The 3,308-nt window shown below is 33.8% G+C and overlaps 1 long non-coding RNA gene across 1 annotated transcript; it reads left to right on the top strand.

Moving 5' to 3' along the window:
- The first annotated feature begins 602 nt into the window (after positions 1-602).
- On the top strand, positions 603-3,308 carry LOC136270831 (uncharacterized). Its single transcript, XR_010708691.1, has 2 exons — positions 603-707; positions 3,006-3,308. It is a non-coding gene; the product is annotated as an uncharacterized lncRNA (long non-coding RNA).

Raw genomic sequence — 3,308 nt, 5'->3', positions numbered from 1 at the left:
GTTAAAGTTTCCATAACAACGTCACCTCCGTTTTGACGTTACGTCATTTTTAAACTTTAAAAAAAGTCATTTTGTCCGCGACATTTCTCAAAAACGCTCTTAGATAGAGTCTTGAAATTTTCTGTGGTTATGAATTTGGCAATTTACATGTGCAATAAGGCTGAAAATAAAAATCCGTCGCTTCCGGTCGAAACCTGTACATCTATACTATATACTAAATTTTAACTTTAACTTTTTAAACTTTAAAAGGAGTAAAAGCCTCACCTTCTTCAGTAACATCCACATAAATCACACACTTTAATGTCCATCTTTTCCCCTTTATTACTCGTAGCTTATCAACGGCTGATCGTCGACAGAAGTGTGGCTGTCAGAATTTCCTCGTAAACGATTCACACGAGAAAAATATCCTCCTTAAACAAATATGTAGTATTGTTCCCTGTACAAACAGATGTACATGTACATGTACATGTACTCGTTGCTTTGCAACGAGCTTTGCTCTAGTTATTATTATTTTTTTTCTTTTTCTTTTTTTTCTGACTCCTTTTCGGCTTCATAACTCAAAAAGTTTTCACCTTATTTAAAGGAAACTGTTTGTACACTGTTTGTTTTTGTTATGGTGTGGGTGTTTGTTTACTAGGCTAACGTGTAATTTTTACATGTTTCATGGATGTTTAGACTCGCTCGAGGTTCATGGGGGACTGGAAAGGGTAACTGAATTTATCTATTTAAAAATATAACAGATTGTGAATTTTCAACTCAAAATTCAAAGCAGGGTCTAATTAGAAACATATCATATATTCTTGTGCAGAAGACTCCAAATGTAGTCATGAATATCCTGTAGACATAACTTCAAGTAAATAAAATTGTATACTTCAGACTTCAGAGTTAAAACATGACTTTAATATCTTTATGTTGCCAATCATTGTATCATTAAAAAGGTTTAGCAGACCAACGGGTACCCGGTACATGTACTTGTACATGAAGGTTACAAGTTAGAACTATGCGGTCTAATTAGAAACATATCATATATTCTTGTGCAGAAGACTCCAAATGTAGTCATGAATATCCTGTAGACATAACTTCAAGTAAATAAAATTGTATACTTCAGACTTCAGAGTTAAAACATGACTTTAATATCTTTATGATGCCAATCATTGTATCATTAGAAAGGTTTAGCAGACCAACGGGTACCCGGTACATGTACTTGTACATGTAGGTTACAAGTTAGAACTATGCGTACTATTCTACCAGTTCACATAATTTTTCTTGTTTAGCAGTTATGATGTGTACTTAAATTGTCCTTGTTAATGTTTTAAATGTAATTTTTTATTCTCTTTTTTTAATCTGACTACTGGCAGTACTGGCCTGCGAGCAGTTCTCGTCGAGGACCATTTCTCGCTGGTGCACTGTAACATCATATTTTCGTATATAATTTTATGTGTTGATAAAATGACGTAACAATGCACTGGTGAGAAATGGTACTCGGCGAGAACTGATCGCATGCCAATATTGATTAATTACAGACAAAAACTGAAGGTTGCGCGTGTTATTTTTTATTGAACAACATTGTTTAAAATAATTCTTTATATATGTGATGATCAGACCGGTTTGAATACCAGTGCCAGAGAGCTCAGTTGGTAGAGCACCTGACTAGAGATTCAGGGGGCCCAGGTTCAAATCCCGGTTTGGTCCTTCATTATTTCTTCCATCCTGTTACAATATTGGTGTTGTGACCAACCCCTGGAACTAACAGGTTAACTCCTGCCAGGGGTGATCTTCGAGGGTGAAGATCATTTAAGGGGGAAGGAATGTGACGGTCAGACTGGTTTGAATACCGGTGCCAGATACATGTAGCTCAGTTGGTAGAGCACTTGACTAGAGATTCAGAGGGCCAGGTTCGAATCCCAGTTTGTTCCGTCATTATTTCTCCCATCTTTTACATATACATGTATATCAGATATATGACAGATGATTAAGGGTCATCACATGTTTTGCAAGATGCAATAAGTGTTAAAAACCTTTACTTTACAACACAATACATATAAGTGAATATTTATGTTTCCTGTTATTATTTGGTGTGGTTTTCTTGACAGTGTCGCATAAACAATTTACCCGCTCCTAAAACACAAACTTTCTTTTTGTGGATTCAGCTTACCGCTGATTGGCTGCTGTTGCAGCAGACAAATAAGATATGCACGCACAAAACACAATGAACTTATCAGAGAATGAGTTGAGTTTATTTCAACTGTTGGAATTTGGGGTTGTTTTTTTTTAAATGTATACTTGTGACAAAACATATATGTGGTACATACAGCTGTAGCTTTGTGAAGAAAATTTTGATTAGACCATATATACCTATCATGCAAGTAAATGATATTTACAAAAAACTTGCAATTTATGGCGCACGAAATATACGCTAGTTTTATAAAGATTGACATACATGTAATGTACCACATTCTGTGAAAAATAATTTATTAAAAATTCTTCATTAAGTTTACTCATACATGTTTTATGCTTATTACACATAGTATTGTTTTTAAAACATGTAATTTATAAGAAAATAAGCAAAAACCCTTGCTAAATTTATTTGCAAAAAAAAAAACACAGTAGAATTGATAAGAAATGGTATACCAGAAGCTAATACCAGTACATGTACTTTGACGCTGTTCGGTGGGTAATATTCGTTTGTAATTTACGAATCGAAATATTGACTGTTGCACTACAAGTACGGTAATAAACTCTCTCTCTCTCTCTCAAACTCTCTCTCTCTCAATTTGATAAGTGTTTATACCTATGAAAATTTTTTAATATTATATTATGACTTGATATGCAAATTTTTGATCTTGTACTGCCTAAATGTTATGTCATGTATTGGGATATGTCATACCTATTACACTGCATGGTCAGTGTATTTTTTCCAGAAATACTATGCATATGTTAATGTAAACACAGCTATTACTAGTACATGTATGTAAACACAGCTAATTATTTTTTTTTTATTTCAGCTCAAAACAGACTCTTGTTACCACATGGCTTTTACCGGTACCTGTTGATTCTTGTGGGTCAGCTCCTGAGATTAACCTGTCACCTCTATCCACATGCATATTCCTTGTGTTCTACAGACTATTTACCGGTAATTCAAATTAAATCCGATAATGCATAAACAATAATGGAACTTGAAGAAAGCATCATGCCATGTTGTGGTTTGTGTTTGATAAGAAATTATGAAAACAAAATTAAGGCTGTTTATAAAGAAATTCATAATTGCTGTGAAAATTTGTTTTTCAATAAAAGTATGCAATTATGTT

The sequence above is a fragment of the Magallana gigas genome, chromosome 8 (assembly GCF_963853765.1).
Source record: "Magallana gigas chromosome 8, xbMagGiga1.1, whole genome shotgun sequence".
In the NCBI taxonomy this organism is placed as follows: domain Eukaryota; kingdom Metazoa; phylum Mollusca; class Bivalvia; order Ostreida; family Ostreidae; genus Magallana; species Magallana gigas.
The sequence above is the reverse complement of the archived record's forward strand: the minus strand, read 5'-3'. Positions and strand labels throughout refer to the sequence as shown.